The sequence below is a fragment of the Kogia breviceps genome, chromosome 13 (genome assembly GCF_026419965.1).
Source record: "Kogia breviceps isolate mKogBre1 chromosome 13, mKogBre1 haplotype 1, whole genome shotgun sequence".
In the NCBI taxonomy this organism is placed as follows: Eukaryota; Metazoa; Chordata; class Mammalia; order Artiodactyla; family Physeteridae; genus Kogia; species Kogia breviceps.
Window position 1 is genome coordinate 12957285 of NC_081322.1, and position 22687 is coordinate 12979971.

The following is a 22687-nucleotide window of genomic DNA, read 5'->3' on the forward strand; positions in this document are numbered from 1 at the left end:
CTTTTTGCTCAAAACCTTTCACCAAAACTGAAGCATTCATCTATTTTAAGACAGATGGGAAAAAATAGGTTTCCAGAGTTTGCCCTTAATATGGGATTATGCAATATCTAGGTTTTTTCCTCTATAAATTAAATCCAGTCTAATGCCTTAAGCCTCCACTGAATAACTGTTTCAAGCAAGGCATGGTGATAGGATAAGCCGCAATATCCAGGTTAGAAGCCTTTCCAGAGAATAAGTTTGAAGACGGAATTTTTCCCTCCTAATTTTGTTATAATTCCAAAGCTAAGCATGTTTAAAAGCTCCAAAATATGTAATCAATTTAATTAGGCAAAACTTTAATTTTCAATGTATTTTAATATGGGCAATCATACTGTTTGATCATCATAACCTCCTTAGTACTTTCCAAATAACTACCCAGTAAATTAATAGATATATTTCTATCTTTAGTTTGTAACACTATGTTCACCTGTTTTCTTCTCTATCATATACATTTACGCAGCCTATAATTGTAATCCAGTCTAATTCTTAGATGTTAACAACTCACCATTGTGTCCTCCATCATAGAAAAGTAAAAATGTGTTAAATATTCTGAGCACTAAACAGGCTTTTAGAAACTGGGGTAAGCCTTTTTTTTTTTCATGTCACACATGTCTTAGATTCAGCTATCTATATTTTATAGTTTAATTAATAACCTTAAATCTAGAATTTGATTCTAGAACTTGATTATTCATTCTTTCAAATAACATTTTTTATCACATGCTATGTATGTACTAAATATGGCACATAATAGCAGTGAATCAGATAGAATAGATTGTTTCCAGGAGATGGCAGGCTAGAAGGGAAAAAAATGGAGGAAATAGTCCCAGGTATGGTGAGCGTTATTAAAGATGGTTATGGAGCTCATAACCAGAGACCCTAGTAGATACACCAAGTTCAGGAGGAGGTGAAGTCAACAGTATTCAAAGCAGAGAGAACAGCAAAGACCATGAGGCAGAAAAGATCAAGGTGAATTTTTAGTACCTGAATTGAGTCCCAGATGGCTTGAGGACATTACACTGAACAGGGGACAGAGCTGAACAAGATGAGGATGGAGATGTACAGATTTATTATTCTTTTTTTATTTTTAGTTTTTACTTGCAATGGGAAACTAAGAATAGTAAATTAAGAGTGACATGGGCAGTGATAAAATGATCACAATGTTTGAAGTTTTTCTTGAACCTTTGCATCAGTATTAGTCATTTTCATGGTACTGCTGACCTTGTGTGATCTCTGTATTTTACTACTTCATTTTACTCATTCAAGTACTGGATTTCCCAGAAGCCCAGGTTAGACTCTATCAAAAGGGTAAGAAGTAGGAGGCCTTTCGGGTGGCCTGACCAACAGACCTAATCTGAACCAAAACCTGGACTCTTCCTCCTCCCATACCATGTTCCTATAAAATAGTTGACTACTCTTCCAAATGTTTCATTAAAAGCCAATCCAACATCCTCCTCATTCCTCCTTGTTTTTTGTCGGTGACAAATACGCCCCCTGGCTAGACTGCCAGGTAGCCTCCTTGCCCTTGAATGTCCTTCATATCCTGTTCATATCCACCTGTTCCCATTTTCATTACCATCCTCCAGCATCTGGGCTACTTCTCATCTTTCTTACAGAATGTTCTTACAGAATTCATGTTTTTCTTCTACATTACCATCACCCTGGATATACCTTTAAATATCCATATGGAATGGCTCGTTCAAAGTTTCATGATGTCAACTTCAGTGTCTTCTTATATTTATGCACATGCCCTTCTGCACATGCCCAAGACTTAAACCACATCCTCAGGATAACAGGCAGAACTCCACGTCACTCACCAGAACATTTTGATCTTTCGCCCTCTGAATTTTCAAAAACCTTAGAACTCCATATCACTAGCTTCTTTATTCTTCTTGATAATCAAGTACCTCTAAGTATTACTTTTGCCAAAGGTATCCCCAGCATGGATAATCTCCAGTCAAGATAAAGGGGAAAGATGCTAATTTTTCAATGAGAATGCCTACCTATGAAAAAGTAGTAAGAGCCCAACAGAAGATAACCTGTAGGTTCACAGAGCTCAGAAAGGAAAAATGGAAAAGAAATGTTCAAAAATCAAATGTTCAAAGCCACTCTGAGGGAAGAGGAGAAGATGTCTTTACTCCCTTCCACCTGTATTCTATATTCCTCTGATATATGTCATCATTAATAGTTCTATCCTTCTCAAGTCATATGAGAAACTTCCGCACACCCTACAATTTTATTTAACTATTTTCTAGTACGAAATATTTCTATGAACCTCGCTTTATTTTCAAGTTTCTGTTTATATATCTATTTGTGATATCACTTCTTCCATGAAGAATTTGAGAAAGTCCCTTCTCTAATTATTGATTAGCACTCTTGCATCTTCAAACTAAAATTCTCATGAAGATGGTAAGCAGTGGTTCTCAGAGTATGGTCCCAGACCGACAGCAATTCATGTATTTCTGAGATGGTATCAGAAATATAAATTCTGTCCTGCCCCAGCCTACCTGAATCAGAAACACTGGAGTGAGGTCCAGTCACTTGTGCTTTAACAATCCTCCAGGTGATTTTGATGCTCTCCAAAGTTTGAAAACCATGAATAATTTTCCTTAACCATGACAGCACCTTAAAACTACATGGGATCTTTTAAATAAGACCCTTGCCTAGGACTCACCACAGACCATGAGAATCCCAATATGGCAGCAGCCCCAGGTTTTACCAAGACTCTGATACACAGTGAGGGTGGAGTCTGCATTTCCTTCACCCCCGGCACAGATCTCCTGCACTTCAATCCGACTCCGGTCCACCCTCAGAGGAACACTCTGTAAATCATCCTGGACTTCCTGTCCCCCAGTTCCTCAGACCTCTTCCCAGTCTCCCTGTCACCCACCATCTCTCCAGGTCCACACCACAGTCTGAGCAATGGTCCTGTGATAGGACAGCATGGGCTCATATCTTCTTCATTCATGCCTGAATTTCAAATTGTTATAGCTTTTATAACTAGAGATAACGCTCCTTTAAAAATAATTCAATATTTAAATAGTTTAAAACAAATTGAACGAAATTTTTAAACTAGTAAATTACATTTTAAAATCACTAATTACGTAATGAAGAATTATTTCACTATTATAAGGAGTAATACTAAAGTTAATTGATTTATAAAAATACATTTATGAGTAGATAAGCTAAATATACCCATGAAGGTATTACTGCATGCTTTTTCACTCTATTAAAGAACAATAAAATCTTAGAAAACAACCCAAAAGCACTGAACAGATATATATCTGTATATATGCCAATAAATGAAGATATATATTTAACTTGTTAATAACTATAATTTATTCAAGTCTATTATTTTTATAAACAGTGATCAATTTTTGTATAGTGATAATGTGATCCACATGTGTATAAATTAGTAATACCTAAAAAAATCTCATTTCTTTCTCATCCTTGAAATTAAATATAATTTTACATTGTAAAAATGACTGAACTTATATTATTAGTTTTACCATAAATGAAAATAATTCGATTTAAGCATATGTCAGTGTATGCTATAAACTATGCCTGTGACTAAAGCTTGAGTAATCCAAAAAGTGTATAAAAATTATGAGTCTGACCACCAGTGACACATCATATTATTAGAAAGTACAAAAGATTTGAAGAATATCATTTTTAAAGACATTTAAGTTCTGAACTTGAAGCTTTTAAATAAAAGAATCAGCACTGTTGATCATATTTTCATGTCACAGTTGAAATTTTTGGCTTTTGTTTTTTTCATTAGCTCTTTTTGTGTGACTGGTTTGTACTCATCTTGACATCTTGAAATGCAGCTTAAGCTATGCATTAAAGTATAATATAGTTTATGTTATTACATCAAAGATATGCATATTCCTTGTAAAAGTCTCAAATAGAAATAACTTAAGTCAAACCCTAGTGGAGTTATGTTTCTTTTTGAAAAAAATATATAATTGACCTATAGTAAATCAGTATCATGAGGATTAAGATATCTATGGGCAAACACTCTTCTGAGAGAAAAAGATTATCCATGAGATTATTGATCAAATATTCATTTACGTATCTGTCTCATTGTCACTTTTATTTTCAAGTCTCTTTCATCTTCAGCAGACTTGGAAGGAAGGGCTTATACATCTTTTGTGACTCTTTCTTATAATACTTTCTTCAACTTGCTCAAACTACACATTTGATTTCCTCGTTGCTTGGCTGTAATCCAGACAACTCATTAATTCCTTCTTGTTTTCTCCCTAAAGGAGTTTGTTTTTTGTTTTTTTTTTCCCTGCCTCTGTGAATAATTAAGATTTTTCTTCTTCCTTTCTGAACGTTACTCTGCAGGTCTGTGATTCACATCAAAGCAGTGCACTGCCTCAATCTGCAGATAAACATCTGGAACAAAAGCTAACTCGGCCTCATGACTAATGAAAACAAGGACACTCATGCATCAAGGAAAGCTACATATAATTTAAAAGCCCGGGGCTTCCCTGGTGGCACAGTGGTTAAGAATCCACCTGCCAGTGCAGGGGACACAGGTTAGATCCCCGGTCCAGGAAGATTCCACATGCCGCGGAGCAACTGAGCCTGTGAGCCACAACTACTGAGTCTGCGCTCTAGAGCCCGCGAGCCACAACTACTGAAGCCCGTGCACCTAGAGCCCATGCTCCGCAACAAGAGAAGCCACCGCAGTGAGAAGCCCACACACCACAATGAAGAGTAGCCCCCGCTCGCCACAACTAGAGAAAGCCCGCGCGCAGCAACGAAGACCCAACGCAGCCAAAAATAAATAAATAAATAAACTTAAAAAAAATAAGAAGCCCCATTTAAACCATTAGTTTTCACATCTTCCACTACTACTTCCCTTTGTAACCGAGTTGTTGAAAATGATGGAATCTACCTTTGAGCGTTACCTCCTTCTTTCCAGCTCACCTGCTAGAAGGGTGAGAGCCCAATAATGACCAAAAGCAGGGAACAAACTGGGGAGAACGAGAGAAGACTCTACAGCCACAGCCCTTCAACAGCCAAGAGGCAATAGCGTGCGACTTTCCTCCACCGGGGCCATTTCAACACGGACGTGCCCACGTTTCTAATTCTTCCTCTGGCTCCACAGTGCCTGAGTCATCATCTGTGTTGGACGTTTGCTAGATGTGTGTCATAATTCCATCTTAAAATGCAAACTGCTAAAGGAAAGAGATGTCATGGTGTTTACATTCTACACAGCAGTGCAGTCATATACACAGAAATGAAATGTTACTCCTCATATGGGATTAATTTCATTTTCTCTTGCAAAGCTTCATCAAAACTCTTATGATAGATCGTTCTAGAAGTTTAGAGGGGGAATGACTTGTACAAGACCACATGATTCATTTTCTATGGCTAAAGGCTACTAAAAGTTTAAGTATAACTTTACATTTAATTGAATATAAGAATTTAGATATTTACCCGATTCAGCTTTGAAAAGATTTCTAAGTGCCAGACATTTATAAAGATAAATAAGAAACTGACCCTCTTTCCCACAATTTCACTGTTTAATCATAGAAGCAGACAAGTAAACAAATGGAATAGGATATAGTCTTATTTCCGAATACCAACTGCCTTATTTTTCAAGCATCCTTTTGCTACTAGATAGTAAACTTCCCTAAGGTAAAGTCGGTTTCTTATGCATCTGTATTCTCAGAGGTGAGGAGACTGCTTTTACCAGTTTATAGCTTGGCACAGTCGATTTTTGGCTTCTAGAAGTGGGAGCCATACTATAAGAATATAGAGAAAAAAAATGTGTATTTATAAATGGAGAGTCAATAAAGCAAGGAGCAAAGCCATTATCTGACTATGCTCCCCTCAGCACAGCACTGATACTAACTGCTCTGAAAAGTGCTTACTGTAACAGCAACATTAGTTGCAAGAACTACAATTGAGCAATAATTGAAACTTTGGCCCTGATTCTGTAAATATAACAGCGTGGGAAAGAGATTCTCAGGTATTCTTCTATGATCCCACCCTGGCCCAGGGCCCTTCACTGCCTGCCCTGGAGCACAAGAGCCCCACAAAAATTCAGGCTCTGGATCTCCAGGAACCAGAGACATCCCTCCAGCCTCTGCTGCCTGATGGTCATTCAGATCCTCCTGTTTCCGGCCTTTGATCTGCAGTATCCATCACGCTCTCTAGCACTAGATGGGGCACTCTGAATTGGGGGTTACTTGGTTGAGAAATCAGATGGCCTGAATTTCCTTAAAATAATCAAGCTTCCTAAGATAAACAGAGACTTAACAGAACACATTAGAAGCTTGTTGATACCTCAATACCGATTCTTACAGCGAACTGGGAATTTAGAAAGGATTAGATTACACCTTCCAAAGGGACTTCATATTTTCCTGATGACTCATCCGAGAAAGCCCCAGGGACTGACCTCTAGATGAAACAGCAGCAACACCAACAAGCCCAACAAGGGGAGCTTTCAGGGCAGCTCGCCACCCAAGGGCGTGGCCAGACCAGGGCCACCCAAGGGCGTGGCCAGACCAGGGCAACAGGGCTGTGGGACAAGAATTCCTGTGGGTAGACCAATACCGCCTGTTAATGCTGTTTGGAGAAACTTGATTACAAAGCAAAACTCTTGTAAAATTTACTTACTCTTTGAGTGTTTGGATTATTCTACCCCTACATCCTCAAAACTTCTTGCCTACGTCAGAGTGGCTTAGCTGAGTTTGTTACTAGAGGAAAGCGAAAAGGTTCACGAATGTCTCCTCGTGGAAAAAAAATAGTACAGTGTAGAATTCTGGCTTGAGTAAGAACTTCTTTTTTTAAAATCTTTTATTTGAAGTATAGTTGATTTACAATATCCTGTAGTATAGTTTCAGGTATACAGCACAGTAATTCAGAGATGGATAGATAAATAGATAGATAGAATATATAGATATATACCTTTTCAGATTCTTTTTCCTTGTAGGTTATTATAGAATATTGAGCAGAGTTCCCTATGCTATACAGTAGGTCCTTGTTGGTTACCTATTTTGTATATAGTAGTGTGTACATGTTAATCCTATACTCCTTCTCTATCACTCTCCCACCCCCTCTCTCCCCTACTCCCCTTTCCCCTTCGGTAACAGTAAGTTTGTATTCTAACTCTGTGAGTCTGTGTCTGTTTCTGTTTCGTAAATAAGTTCATTTGTATCATTTTCTTAGATTCCACATAAAAGAGGGATCATATGATATTTGTCTTTCTCTGTCTTTCTTTGTCTTTCACTTAGTATGATAATCTCTAGGTCCATCCATGTTAAAAAATTAAAAATAGAGCTACCATATGATCCTGCAATCCCACTCCTGGGCATATATCTGGAGAAAACCATAATTTGAAAAGATACACACACCCCAATGATCACAGTGGCACTATTCACAATAGCTAAGACATGAAAGCAACCTAAATGTCCATCAACAGAGGAATGGATAAAGAAGATGTGGCACGTATATACAATGGAATACTGCTCAGCCATAAGAAGAACTTCTGATAGTTCTTTCGTCTCACTGGGAGCTGCACCCCATGTCGCATTTTCAGTCAGAGCTGCACAGCACTGTTTATTGGGTAGGTTCAGGGGCCCGGGGATCAAGCTGTCTTGTTGAACACAGCTCTGCTGCCTCTTGCTGGCTGTCTCACCTTGTGTCTCAGTTTCCTCGCCTGTGAAACAGGCTAACAACAGTTCTTCTATCATAAGGATGCTATCGAGAGCAAATGACATGAATTACATATATATAATTTAGAAGAATGCCTGGCACTCATTTGCTATGAAAGCATTTACATGTATACATCTGTGTGTTTTTGCAAAATAAAATATTTTGTAATGAAAATTAGACTCTTTGTCTGGTCTGGAAATTCAGTGACTGTGGAAAAAAAGATTTCTTCGTGGTTTCAGCAAGTTTTTTGTTTGTTTGTTTGTTTTCTGGTTCCATATCCCTAGACTGGGAGATAAGGGTTTTGTGGTATTCACCGACTGCCAAGCACTCAATTTGCTTACATAAATCTAGATACAGAAAGCTGTACTGCAACACTGTTAAATATCATCTGGACTTGGAGGGGAAAGTATGGCTTGGGGAGCTACCAAACAGCAGCAAATATGTCATCAAGCTGCAAAGGAAATCAAAATGTACCTTAAAATGTCCCTTGGGTGTACTCTGTCAATATTTTGTTTTTCAAAGAACACAGCCTATCTTCTAGAAATTTCATTAATGTGCTAAACCATCAAAATGTCAATTTGAGTGAAACTTACAAGCAAAAGGCCATTCTCACAGAAGAGTCGGAAAAATCAAATCAAGTAAAATTCAATAAAAATGCCCAGATCATATCAAACAAAAGAAATTTATATTAAGCTTCTGACAAATAAATGCCTGATTATTTCATTCTCAGAAACTATTAAAAGTTCAACAGTCCTCTTGGTGAAGGAGTTCAGCTGGACTCTGAGAATTGTTTTTTTGTCATCTGATTGAAATGACAACCATTTTATCACCAAGAAGGATGTGCTGTCAACAAGTTGGATGCAGTACGCTTAAGGGAATTCACACAAACAATTCCTAGCATCATTCTTCTAGTTTTTCACGTGACGTTTGGATTTCCAAGCAATGGCTATAGAATCTAAAGTCCCAATGTAAGGCAAATCTCACGAACCTTCAAAAGTAAACTGAAGGGCTTCCCTGGTGGCGCAGTGGTTGCGAGTCCGCCTGCCGGTTGCAGGTTCGTGCCCCGGTCCGGGAGGATCCCACGTGCCGCGGAGCGGCTGGGCCCGTGAGCCGTGGCCGCTGGGCCTGCGCGTCCGGAGCCTGTGCTCCTTAACGGGAGAGGCCACAATGGTGAGAGGCCCGCGTACCGCAAAAAAAAAAAAAAAAAAAGTAAACTGAAAAAGTCCCAATGAAAGAACATATAGAATTATAGTGACTCCTTACAATGACAACCCCCATGCCTTAGTCTAAAAAGTGACTTCTGGAAAAAAGGGGGTTAAATTACAATGTACCACCACAGATTTCTGTGTATACCTCTTTTGGTTTTTCTCAAATTTTATGGGATAGTGCTGAAAGCAATCTGGAAAGGCTGTTTAAAAACAATCAACCAAGAAAGAGCATCCTACTAATTATGTCTTGGTGTAATTCTGATAACCTTGAATTTTCTGATAATATTTAATGATTACATTAAATGATATATATATTTTTTAACCTAAAGGATTTTTTAAAATTTTTATTTTATATTGGAGTATAGTTGATTTATAATGTTGTGTTACTTTCAGGTGTACAGCAAATTGATTCACTTATACGTGTATACATGTACCTATTCTTTTTCAGGATTTTTAATTTCTACTTTTAAATAAGTTTTCCAGGAGTTTGCAACTATGTCATTATGGGTAATAAATAATAAGCCTGGACTTACTATTTATAGTTCTGGGTTTATATTTGTTTTTCTGTTGTTTAGATACAGTTTAAGTGCATTTGCTTTCACAGTTTCAACATAGTAAATTAATTATTTAGAACACTTGGCTACACAGAGCTACTGACTCTTAATCCTTCTATTGTAGAATCACGGAATACCCAAGCTGAAAGGGGACTGGACATCAGGATTCACAAGCCCAGTGCCTTCAGAGGACATGACCTGAATACCCGACAAGAGGACCTAAGGTATCCTAGGAAAAGCATTTCTGGTTGAAGACATTAAAATTCCAACAGTTGTGTGAGCTCGACCAAACAAGCCTTCAGTGGACTTCAAAAGACCTCCAGTTTTGAACCCTGACCTAGTCCAATAAGGAAACTGAGGCCGATAGAGTGCAAAGTGTCCAAAGCACAAGGTAGCACACTTGGGGTCAGAATCGAATTTCCCTGATTTCCACCCCAATGCTCTGTCTACTTCACCCTTTTCTCCCTCTAAAAGCAATGTATTCTGCTCCATTTTAACATTTTAACATGTACAAAATACAGCAGGTCTAACGAGAAGACACAGAGGTCTGGAATCATACAAAACAGGAAATAAGGGCTTCCGTGGTGGCACAGTGGTTGAGAGTCCGCCTGCTGACGCAGGGAACACGGGTTCGTGCTCCGGTCCGGGAGGATCCCACGTGCCGCGGAGCGGCTGGGCCCGTGAGCCGTGGCCGCTGAGCTTGCGCATCCGGAGCCTGTGCTCCGCGACGGGAGAGGCCGCCGCGGTGAGAGGCCGGCGACAGCAAAAAAAAAAAAAAAAAAAAAAGATAGGAAATCAAAGTCAGTCCTCAAAAACCCCACAGCTCTAGGAATTTTATCATAAATATTTTGCATCTTCCATATTCCAAATCTGGAAATAACCAAACCCCCCAAGTAAAAGATTTTCCATGCCCTGTCCACATGGTCCATCTAAATGCAGCTCAGCAGTCTCAATTCCTAGGAGTCCAGACTGAGCTTCAAGACAGATGGTAACAAACCATGCAGAACATCTCTGCAATGACACAGCTCATTTGTTTTTCTCTACATAGAAATGACCTCTATCTTTCTGTTCACGGAGTAATGGATAATATACCAGACCACGAATCAAGAGGCCAATCCCAGATTTGGTTTTACAACTGACTGTGTTCACATACTGGGCAAAACACTTAACCTTTTTGATTCTAATTTCCTTTTCTCTAAATTGAGTAGGTGGAAAAGGTAATCTATAAAGCCCTTTTCTGTATCCCTCTGTTACTTTCGCATGGGTGTACATACCTGTGGGTGAAAAACATTCACTCAGATGATAACAAAAAAAAATCACGGAAGAAAAATTTCCATCTAATACTGTTTGACAAATAATCCTCACCAGAACTAACCTAATCTAGATAGCACCCCTCCAACATTTCTGGCTTTTACCCACAAGCATGATGGAAAACTTTATAGTCAATAATAGTAATAGCTTCCTAGCTGCCAAATCCATAGGCCTCCGTCATAGCCTTTACCTTTCTCAGACTTTCTGCAAAATTTGACACTGTTGTTCATCCTCCAGCCTTCCTCTATTTCCATCTTGATTACTGTGACAACACTCCTTGAACCTGTATTTCCTTAATTTAATTTACTTTCAGAGTCTTGGCTTCTTTTCGTCAACCCTCACCTCAAACTTCTGTCAACTATGCCCATTCTCCCACTGTGCTGGTTACAGACTTATCCCCCCCTGGCATCAGAACTACCAAATGTAGTCACTAATGATTCTCAGATCCTAATCTCTCACTCCATCCTCTCTCCCACGGGATCTTCCCAAATGCTCCCTAAATGCTGCACAGCCAACTAAAAACCTTTCCTCTCAAAACAGGTCTTTGCGGCATCCTCTCTGTTACCCAAGCTAAAACTATGGCATCATTCTTTTTTTTTTTTTTTTTTTTTTTTTTTTTTTTTTTTTTTTTTTTTTTTTTTTTTTTTTTTTTTGGCGGTATGCGGGCCTCTCACTGTTGTGGCCTCTCCCGTTGCGGAGCACAGGCTCCGGACGCGCAGGCCTAGCGGCCATGGCTCACGGGCTTAGTTGCTCCGCGGCATGTGGGATCTTCCCGGACCAGGGCACGAACCCGTGTCTCCTGCATCGGCAGGCGGATTCTCAACCACTGCGCCACCAGGGAAGCCCATGGCATCATTCTTAAGTTGCTTTTTATTACTTCTGGCATCTAATTGGTCATCAATTCCTTTCAATTTGTGATGAAAATGTTGTTGGAAAACACCCCATTCTGGGCACTGGCTTCTGGCTTCGTTCCTATCTTTGGCATGTGGACGGCTACCACAACCTCCTAAATAACTTCTGTCATTCTATTCTAGTTTTCCTTCCGTGTAATCTATCAGCTGAACTCCTGAATTATCTTTCTAAAACAAAAATCTAATCATGCCATTCCCACTGCCTTAAAAATTTAGGAATCTAAATTCCATGAAATAAATCCTAAAATTCTCAGTGCAGCCTATATCATCCTTCAAATTCTAGACTGAGCCACTGTTTTGCCCACTCCTGTTCCCCCAATGGGCATAGGTTTCCTCTTTCTAAAATTTGTGATGCATGCTTCTATTACAGTGCCCTGGAACGTCACATCCCTTCTGCCCAGAAATCCCAACCCCTTCCTAATCTATGTCGCTTTCTTAAGCTCCTCAAGGCAACTGACAGCACAATTCTCTGACTACCAGTAGCACAGCCGAGAGATCTGACAAATACAAATATAATTCATGGAAACTATGGGTTAGATTACTAAACATTAAGACAGCATTAGAAATACTGGGATGTATGGTGGCCATACGCACGCCTTTGTTACAGCAGTTGTAACTATATTTCTAGCGAGAGCACAGACCATGTCTTGCTCTGGTTTATATTCCTAGTGACTAACAAACTGCTTATGCATCTCCTCCATGAATTAAAGTAAATGGTTCTTGGACAGTCTTTCCCAATGAAAAAAGTTAAAAAGTAGAGATGGTGGGCTTCCTTGGTGGTGCAGTGGTTAAGAATCCGCCTGCCAATGCAGGGGACACAGGTTGGAGCCCTGGTACGGGAAGATCCCACATGTCACAGAGCAACTAAGCCCGTGCGCCACAACTACTGAGCCTGCGCTCTAGAGCCCGTGCTCCACAACTACTGAGCCTGCGTTCTAGAGCCCATGCGCCACAACTACTGAGCCCGTGCACCACAACTACTGAGCCTACGTGCCAAAACTGCTGAAGCCCGTGCACCTAGAGCCCTGCTCCGCAACGAGAGAAGCCACCACAATGGGAGGCTTGCGCACCACAACGAAGAGTAGCCCCCACTCGCTGCAACTAAAAAATATGAAAGCCCGTACTCAGCAACGAAGATCGAAGGCAGCCAAAATTAAATTAATTAATTAATTTTTTTTTTTTTTTAAATAGAGATGAATGGGAAAGGCTCTTCGTAAGAACTCATAAAGAAATGTGAGTTTTTACAGATAATTCACTTTTTTAAAATCTGTGCTTGTTTGTTGTATGCTCTAGCTTGGATCTGCCAGGATCATAAATCTAGAAAACAAAGGGACACACAAAGTCAGTAATCAGTTCTCTTCTTTTGTCATCTAAGAGTTCAAATTAAAATTTTATGGTTATTTATGTATTTATTTCGCTTACCTCTAATACAAAATTTTGTGAGAGTTTGTGTGTTTGTGTATGTGTGTGTGTGTGTGTGTGTGTGTGTGTGTGTGTGTGTGTGTAGAGATGTTGGTATCCAGGAAGTAGAAAAGCTTGTTTTCACCACGAGCCAGAATTATTAAATTAAATACTTCTTCCCAGAACAATAAACCATTGAGATTTAGAGACCTGACCTACAGTTGACCGATATTTTGGCCATGCCCAAAAGTCAGTAAAAGTCCACTGAACCTCTAATTTAATATCATTTTCCCCATTTTGCAGTTAGAATCTGTTTCTAGTCAGGAATGTGGAATCCACGCAATACAAGCTAAAAAGAATCAATGTCTGAAATCTGAACCTCTGAATGTGATACCATGACATCTATATGATTCTTAAAACTATCTGTCAAGACTTCAACATTTCCTGGACCAGTACATAATAAGCAAATTATAAAATAAATGGCCGGATAAAAGCAACATTTCCACGGAGGCTATTTCCTTAATACTTTACATATACTACCAGGTCATGGAGAAATTTATCTCCATTTGTTTTAACATCAGGTCAAGGTTTCTCAAACCCGGCACTGCTGGGCTGGATAAGTCTTTGCTGTGGAGGACTGTCCTGTGCATTGTACAGTAGTTACCACACCCCTCAGTGGCACTAGACGACACTAGATGTCAGTACCGCCCCCCAGGTGTGACGCCCAAACATGTCTCCAAATGTTGTCAAATGTCCCCTAGGCAGCAAAATACTCTCCAGTCGAGAATCATTGCTTTAGGTGGCGAGCAAAATGGCTAATCCTTTTTTATATAGTCACCACATAGCACCTCATCCAGCACATAACAGGTATTCAATAAATATTTCCCGGAGGGGCTTCCCTGGTGGCGCAGTGGTTGAGAGTCCGCCTGCCGATGCGGGGGACGCGGGTTCGTGCCCCGGTCCGGGAGGATCCCACATGCCGCGGAGCGGCTGGGCCCGTGAGCCATGGCCGCTGCGCCTGCGCGTCCGGAGCCTGTGCTCCGCAACGGGAGAGGCCACAACGGTGAGAGGCCCGCATACCGCAAAAAAAAAAAAAAAATTCCCGGAATAAATTAGTAAGTGCTAATTATATTTAAGACTGTATGCCATACTCTAACTCAGCAATCCTACAATTACATATGGATTAGCCCCAAGGTATATCCAGTCCATAAGTACTGATGAAAGATCAGCACCTCCCACCACTGCTGGGAAAACGTACAAAACCAACAGCATGTGACTTCCTTATGTGTAAGTAAGTTGCACAATATTCTATGTGAGGGGGAACACAACTGACCATCGTTCCTCTTCAGAGATTACAGACTCATAGTGTAAGTGGGAAATAACACTGCCTTCTGAGAGTTAAGCTGTCAAACCATCACTTAGCAGATAAGACAGAAGTCACAAAAAGTCATCTTAAAGGGGTCAAATGTCTCTGAGATTGGCAGCCCTTGGCTGTAACTTCACTGAATGTATTAACATCTGAAGATGGAAGATGCCACTTAAGAGAGAGCTGCTCAAGCTGGAAAAAAAGTCATGAAGGCAAACATGGGGCCTGGGCGATCCGGGGACTGACGCCATGTAGCGTGTTATCTTTTGCAAGTCACATCTTTTTACAAGCAAACTGCACAGGAAGCCAAATCATCAGAAGTTTGCTTGTTGAGCATAAAATCATAACAAAAGAAGCTGGTTATGTAACAGAACGTTTAATATCTGCAAACACTGGTATTTGAGTACAGCCTTGTCCGCAGGCAAAACCACCAAATGAATGTCACCATACAAAGCCCTCAGGACACCCCAGGGTTGCCCTCCGAGAGCACTGTGGCCTTGGGGGCCTTTTGCGGCCTGTAATTTCCTCCTTGGAACTTCTAAGATATTTTTTCCTTGCCTTTTTCATTTGTTTGCTTGTTTTCTTGGTCTCATTTCTAAATGAACATCACCAAATCCAATAATTAAATGTAGATAACATGGGGTCGGCTCCCTAAAATTATCTTTTAGGAAAGAAAGAGTTGATTTATATTTGAGACTTCACACAACGTCTCATATTATGGAACAATTTCTAATCACTTTACTTTTCAAAATAAAGTGCTATTGGTGGGAATGCACATCAGCCTGAAATGACCTCAAGCAATGATGGTTTGAGATACCGAAGGAACCTGATAAAAGCAACTAAAACAAGAGGGGAAAAAATTTAATGCAAGTCATTATTCAAGGCAGTATAACTTCATCTTTTAATAGCAAATACATTCTGTGGCACCCATGAACATACACCTCAGGATTAATTTTTTAAATCCTCACATTATGCAAATAAATATTTATGGCTTGCAATAAAATTATACACGGATTTAAAAAGTGCTTCATTTCAAATAATTTGGTAGGAAGCAATGATATTGTCAATCTGCATTACATAACTCAAAAAATAATCCTGGTGATGATGTAGACACAGCTCTGTACAAAATGCATATGAAAAGAATGAAGAAAATTATTTCATAAAATGTGAGTGAAAAATGTTTAATTTTATTGCATAGTTACATTAATAAATTAAATACGATCAGCTAAAGAGATGCTTAATCTACATGTAAAAGTTCATTTAAGTTTGTCCTCCTCTCTGAAAGGTCCTCACAATGGAAAAGGAGAATTTACCTAGTATTACAGGTTGCCACCTCTTTGGGCTCATAGATCAATTTAAAGTATGGCCTTCCCTTCTTCTGCTTTGCTTGGACGATTTAGAAGAGACCAGAGCAATTTATTTTACATATATACATAATTATATTTAAATATACATATCAAATGACAGTGATAGATACCTACAGATAAATATGCATACATAAATAAAATATCTATATATGGATGTATCTACATCTACAGATACCTACTGAGACTGAGGTGATAATTTTTTAGGTGGATGCCTCACTTTTCTGAAGAACGGAAAATTCTCAGAAAGCTTGAACACCGTATCATCAATATAATGACTATTAAGACATGAAAATGACTGCTACAAAGGAAAACAGCATTATTATCTTGCTAATCCGAGCTCTGTCTACACTGATTGACAGGACAATTCTATGAAACAAAATATTCTGTGAAACTAAATATCCAAAGGATGTTTGACTGCTCTCCTTACTCTGCAAGGTGACATCAGAAACAGCCTCCTTCCACCCGGCTCCTTTTCTTCACATGCTAGCTAGGGCTCTAGCCTCTGTCCCTAAACAGTTGTATTGCATAAAAAATCAACTCCTTGAATTTGCACTTTTCCGCACCCAGAGGATTCTCATCAACTATGTTCATGCACAAGGAGTTTAACTCAATTTCAGTAAACACAAGTGCAGAGACGACAGCTACACAAGTAAGCTGGGGAAACGTGTAAGAGCCCCCTTTCTCTACCACCAATGACAATGCATCCAAGCCCTGGGCCAGCCTCGCCCTCCCTGCCTTTCTCTTTCCCTATGGTTACTTGGCATCCAACCTCAGCACAAGCACACACACACTCACACGTAGAATCTACGTGTGAATCTTTAGGTGTTTCTAATTTCCTTCTTTCATGTTTATCTTGGCATATTTCATCTTTGAAAAGATGCCAGTTCATCAGTGCAAATGCTGAAGGACCCTAGAAAAAAATGGAAACTTAGGAACAAGACTTTATATCTCTAAGAGCTTTGGCCTAACTTTTGAAATCGGTTTCTTGTTTTACACCCAAACCTTAGAGTACTAGCCAAACTACAACTAGGGATCACAACAGAGGGATCAGAGCTATCTTGTAGACTTTATTAATTCTTCTCTCTCTCTCTCCCTCTCACTGCATGCAGTTCATCTTTAGGTAGAACTATTTATAAACCCGTCTATTTTTTCCTCTATCTACATGGTCAAATATGGTTCGACTAGCTACCATATATTAATTTTATATTAACTTAAATTAAATTAAGTTAAAATTCAGTTATTCGGTTATACTAATCACATGTCAAGTACTCAACAGTCACATGAGCCTGTGAATTTGAAGCACAGATACAGAACACTATCCATCATCACAGAAAGTTCCATGGCGGCACTGAATGACACCAAGGACAAGGGCTCAAAAACAAACTGAGGCAGGAATGGGAAAAGAGTTTAAGTTTATATTTCCCTTTTTGACATAATAAACATATTTCCCAACTATGTCTTCATTTTTTCACCAATTATTTTATATAACTTACAGGGTACCAAATCTCTACAACACATTCTATTAAGCACTAATACATAATTAGTATATAATAGAATAGCACATATTCTAGTTCTGGGTTGGCAAACTCTAAGGAACCAGGTGGTAAATATCTGACTTTGAGGACCACTGGTCCCTGTTGACACTACTCAACTCTGCTGTCTTAAATGATGTGCTGTCAAATGGGCATGGCTGTGTTGCCATAAGACATTATTTACGAAACAGGCATGGGCTAGATTGCCCACAGACCACAATTTGCCAACCCCTTCTCTAGTTGATGTGTAAGCATTTACCTAATAGGTAAAGAATTCTATATATATGCAAGATACACTGTGATAAATGCTATCGCCATGTTCAATGTCTTAGGGAAACACAGAGTTGAGAGTTAAGATTTTGACTGAGTCAACTGGAGATTTTCCAGGGGAGGGGAGATACGAAACGGGTCTTGAAAGATAAACGTGACCTCAGTGAGTAAATATGAAAAGAAGGGAATTTCAGTGACAGGAAACAACCTGAAGAAAGACAAAAGGCTTAACAGCATAGGACCTGCCCAGTGAGCTGGGGGCAGATCCCTGTAACTGGACCTGACAGAGGCACCTGGACATGTATTAGTAGGAGGCCACCATGCTTTCTAAGAATATGCCAGGATGGACTTTGCTAACATCAACAGGAAGCAGGCTCTCTGTAAGTGGTCCATGGCTCAGCTGCATCATCTCCGGGGTGTTTGTTAAAGTTTAGAGTCATGGGCCCCAGCCCCCAGAAATTCCAATTCAGTGGATCTGTGGTAGTGCTTAGAAACGTCCATTCTGAGCAAACATTGCTGGGATTCTGAGGCACGTTTTTAACATGTGAGAACCACTGACATACATGGTTAGTTAAAACATCTCTAAATACAATTCCTTAATCATTTAACACAGACTGAATAGTTTGAACGTGTAAAACGAGCTAAACAATGAATAAAGGTTGAACAGTCTTAGAATTATTATTGAGCCCGTTTCCATCCTTCATCCTTTCTCTAAGTAAAAATTAATTTACTCCTCACTGCTTAAGTGGTTTCAAGAAGTTCCTCCTCATTCTAACTCATCTCAATTCACTACACAAGCCTGTGTTCACCATATCATTCCACTGATGAATTTTTATACTTTAGTTATTCCCTTTTCCAGGCCTGTTTTCTGGACTGAAATATATGACTCCTTAAAATCATTCTCACTCATACCCCTTGCCTCACATTTTCCTGATCAAATAATTTGTCCAATGGAATTTCTCCGTAACACATTCTTGAGACATACTAATTAAGTTTATGTAACATGGCAGAAACACAATATGTTTTACTAATTCACAAAATCATAAGAAAAATATAGGTAAATTTTATATCCTCATTAAATACGGCTAGTGATGTGAAGACCTCTCTAATCAATAAAAGTCCATCAAATTCTTCAAAACAGAAAGGTTGCTTCCAGCCCTTTCTCAGTACAAGAGCTGTCTTGAACCCAAGTGACTTCCAAGCAGAATCACTTTTCCCTAAAAGCACTACCTTGAACTCATCTACACTAAAACTCATTTTTATCTTACCCACTCAGGAAGACTTTCTATAAAATAATTTTTATTTTCATCATTTTGAACAGCTAAGACATTTGTAGACCAGAATTTGTTATAATTTGACATTCTAAAATCTATCATTTTTAATGCAAAGGCTTTCATTTGAATTGGAGAAATTAACATCTGTAACTGGAGCTCTAAATTTGGAATTATTATAAAATACAGCGAATTATGTTTAGATCTATTGCTATATGGACATTCTTAAGAGCTATGCGTAGGAAACATTTAAAACTGTTGATATAGCAGAAATAAAAATTTCCCTTAATGATGGCCCTTTATTGAAAGGTGGTTCAGGCAAATTGAAGCAATTTACTTACAAATATGTTATAAAATATGGTGGCACTTTTTGAAAAAGAAGGTCCTTTTCAAACAAAACATTCTTGAGTAGAACTTGAAAACTGCTGAATATCCCACGTAGAGAGATAAGCACCTAAGTGAGAAGTGAAGAAAGCCTACCACCAGGTCTTTTCATGGAAATAAAGAACATGAGAAAATTAATCCTACAATAAAGAAAAATCTTTGAATCTTAAGTTTACAGGCTCAGAGAAAATAAATCACTTCCAAAAGTCAGAGCTTATCTCTAGGGAACAGGAGGGTAAATTATTTTGCTCAGATGCAGACTCTTCACAAACCTCCCAAATACTTCAGCAGACTTTCCAGCAGGAGAGTTAAAAGCAGTAATGAGCTTGAAAAAGTTTAACAACTGGTTCTCCTGGGATGTGAGGAAGGAGGAAGCTCTGATTTGCAGTGTCTGCCAATTTCTGTGGTAGAAATACTCCTAGTGGGCAATTTCAAGCCACCAATGTGAGGTCACTGTATGTAGAGTGAGGAAGGAATACCAGCTCTGTGAGCTTGTAGGAGTTGGCTCTACTACACCTCTAGAAAAGTAACCAAAATGAAGCTGTGATACAAATTTTAGCATGTCCAAATAAATATAGAAAATAGAGTCTATATTACAAGACCAGTAAAACATGGGTCCACAACTTTAGGAGATGTTTAATATCTCCAGGATCCTTTCATGAGTATGGACATACTAAGTTGCTCAAGCAGTTGATCAAGTAGGATAATAATATTTCAAATCAACTGAACTACATTGTACTTACACATATAGTCCATGTGAATATATTTATGTATATGAGTATACATACATATATTCATACAAAACGAGCAATGAAAATTTACCCTACAGTTTCATGGAAGCAGATGAATACATCAACTCCAGGTGTTCCCAAGGCATTTTTATGGAAGAATCGTGGTGGGGTCACTGGAAAAAACACAGTATTTTCACCTTTACCCTGACTGCATGCACATTTTAAATTGAAACACCCTGAAAACAATTTTTCAACATGCCAATTATATTGGGGTACACAGAACATTCCATCCAGCTGTGTTTTGCTACCTGATCAGCATTATTTTCCAGACTGTCCTACCAGGGAGAATAAATCCCTGAACCTAAGTGTGGTTTGTGCACACCTGTGCATCACCCTCCCACTACCACCATATGGTGATGAAGCTTGTGTAAACACTGACAACAGTGTCACGTGACTTGAACAGAATGAAAACAACTACCATGTGTGCAATAACCTTTAGACAAAAAGCGCTTTCCATAACTGAAAATCTACGTATTGTTTTGGGTATGTCCTCTCACATCTTCTTATCTTTGGGAATTAAAAAAAAATGTTGCCTAGACTACACTGACGAATGCTCAAAAGGTTTTGAAAATAACGTACGATTAACACTATTTTTTCCAATTCAAAAGACTATTTCAGAAATCAGAGCCTTAAGTCCAGATTAAAACCACCAAGGCACCAAATATCTTACAGAAGTTGCCAAACAACTGTCTACAGTATATAGGTAAGGACATAGGTACAAAGTGTGTAGACTGTTATGTAACAAAAGAATACTTTTTAAAAACATCTGTTAGCGAGTATTTACTGCCCTTCTAATGAACAGAAATTACTCCATAATGTTCCTTCCCTGTAAAGTGTTATTTATATTTTAAATGCATATATAAAAAATAATATAAGTGTTTTAACTTATTAAATAGATATAGATGAATTATCTTGGGATAAGGGATATTAAATTCAACTTTCTAGGTGTAAAAGTAAAATTTTAACTTGGATTTAAGATACACATGTGAATACCTGAAAGGAAAGCAGTTGCCCTTTGTTAGTCTTGGAGTGTTCCAATTAAAGAGACGATACCTGATGGGAGGTTACAGCACAGGGGTCAAAAGAAGACAATTTGTTAACAAGAAGGGTGGCAACGGAAGACACACAACGGGTCACGAAAGTAGAAGTTAGGGGACTTCCCTGGTGGCTCAGTGGTTAAAAATCTGCCTGCCAATGCAGGGGACATGGGTTCAAGCCCTGGTCTGGGAAGTTCCCACATGCTGTGGAGTCACTAAGCCCATGCACCACAACCACTGAGCCTGAGCTCTAGAGCCCATTAGCCACAACTCCTGAGCCCGCGAGCCACAACTACTGAAGCCCACGTGCTCTAGGGCCCATGCTCCGCAACAAGAGAAGCCACCGCAACGAGAAGCCCGCGCACCGCAACGAAGAGTAGCCCCCGCTCGCCGCAACCAGAGAAAGCCCGTGTGCAGCAATGAACACCCAAACCAGCCAAAAATAAATTTATTTATTTACTTTTTTTAAAAAAGTAGAAGTTAAGTTGACAAAGCAGATGTTAGGGTAGAATTAAGAAATTTCCATTCAATTCAGAAAACAATGGATTGTCAGAGACAGAGACCCAGCACACACAGAGATGCAGAGACAGAGCAGTGACACTGGGTGAAATGCCTCCAGTAGTCAATCTGGGAATGATTTTGTTATCATACAAATTACGCCTCAGAGTTAAAACATAACTCCAGGGTACAGTGGAAAGGAAACTGGAATCTTCTAGGTATGAGTGCATGGAGTGTTTGCAGTGAGAGCAGGTAGTCAAATGGCGGGGGCTCTGGTTTTATGACTCAGAACAACATTCTCTGAATGAGTGCTCACAAAAATTGAAAATTGCATTAAAGTGCCTAATCCATTCACCTCTGAGCCTTTTCTTTCCATCAAGGTGTTGTTTTGTTATTGTTGTTCACACCATATGTTTTCCCTAATTAGACCATAGAGCTGAATTTGATTTGAAAGAAACGGCTGAGAAGTACAAAATATCTGCTGATTCAAAATATAACCTTCAGCTATTTGGGGTACAAGGTAGCCTTAATAATCCAAAAACAAAAACAAACAAACAAAAAAGATTTTCTGCCAGTGTTTGAGGTGTTTACGCCCATGTAATAAACTAGCCAAAATCTGTAAGTCCCAAAACAAATTTATAAAAAAGTTCTTTCATCCTTCAGCAAAACCATCAGTATTCAATAAGATTTATTTTAAAAATATCAAAACTCTGAACCCTGAAAATTAAAGCTGGCAAGCTGCTTCCAAGGAAGAAAGGGGTCTTCTTAACTACTATAGAGGGATTCCAAATAACAGTGATAAAAGTTGAGAATGGCTATTATCCAAGTAGACAGGAAAGAACAAAATCCATTCAACTGGTCTAAAACATCCGAAGTCATAATTTACCGAACTTCTCTTTCATGTTTTCCTCTGTTTTTCCTTGTCTGTCCAGGGTGCCCTTTTCCCCTAATACTTCCTCCTACATTTCTACCTCTTTGCCTCCATCCATCCTCCTTTTCACAACATTCCTTTTCATACCCTCTCATTTTTACCCTACATTCTTTCTCCTCCTGATTTCTGAGACATGCAGGGTACT

At 39.1% G+C, this 22687-nt stretch overlaps 1 protein-coding gene across 2 annotated transcripts in view; it reads right to left on the minus strand.

Moving 5' to 3' along the window:
* Window positions 1-22687, minus strand: part of ADGRB3 (adhesion G protein-coupled receptor B3) — a 781830-nt gene that overhangs the window by 675425 nt on the left and 83718 nt on the right. The gene's annotated exons all lie outside the window — the stretch shown is intronic.